Source organism: Etheostoma spectabile, chromosome 16 (genome assembly GCF_008692095.1).
Source record: "Etheostoma spectabile isolate EspeVRDwgs_2016 chromosome 16, UIUC_Espe_1.0, whole genome shotgun sequence".
Taxonomy (NCBI): Eukaryota; Metazoa; Chordata; class Actinopteri; order Perciformes; family Percidae; genus Etheostoma; species Etheostoma spectabile.
This window is the reverse complement of record NC_045748.1, coordinates 192,741-192,971: the sequence shown is the minus strand read 5'-3', so window position 1 is coordinate 192,971 and position 231 is coordinate 192,741. Positions and strand designations below refer to the sequence as shown.

Genomic DNA, 231 nt, shown 5'->3' with positions numbered 1-231 from the left:
TTTAATGAAAAGAACCTCTGTCCAACAGTTAAGCATGGGGGTGGATGCTTTGGGGTTGTATTGCAGCCATTGGCACTGCAAACATTTTATAAGTAGAAGGAACAATTAAATTTAATAAAATGTCAGCAAATTTTGGACGCTTACTTGATGCCATCTGTGAAAAAGCTGAAGTTAAAGAGAGGATGCCCTCTACAAATAGATAATGATCCTAAACACACCTCAAAATCCACA

General features: G+C 37.2%; 1 protein-coding gene across 1 annotated transcript in view; it reads left to right on the top strand.

Moving 5' to 3' along the window:
• The window catches only part of slc30a5 (solute carrier family 30 member 5), a 14,606-nt gene that overhangs the window by 2,436 nt on the left and 11,939 nt on the right, over positions 1–231 (top strand). The gene's annotated exons all lie outside the window — the stretch shown is intronic.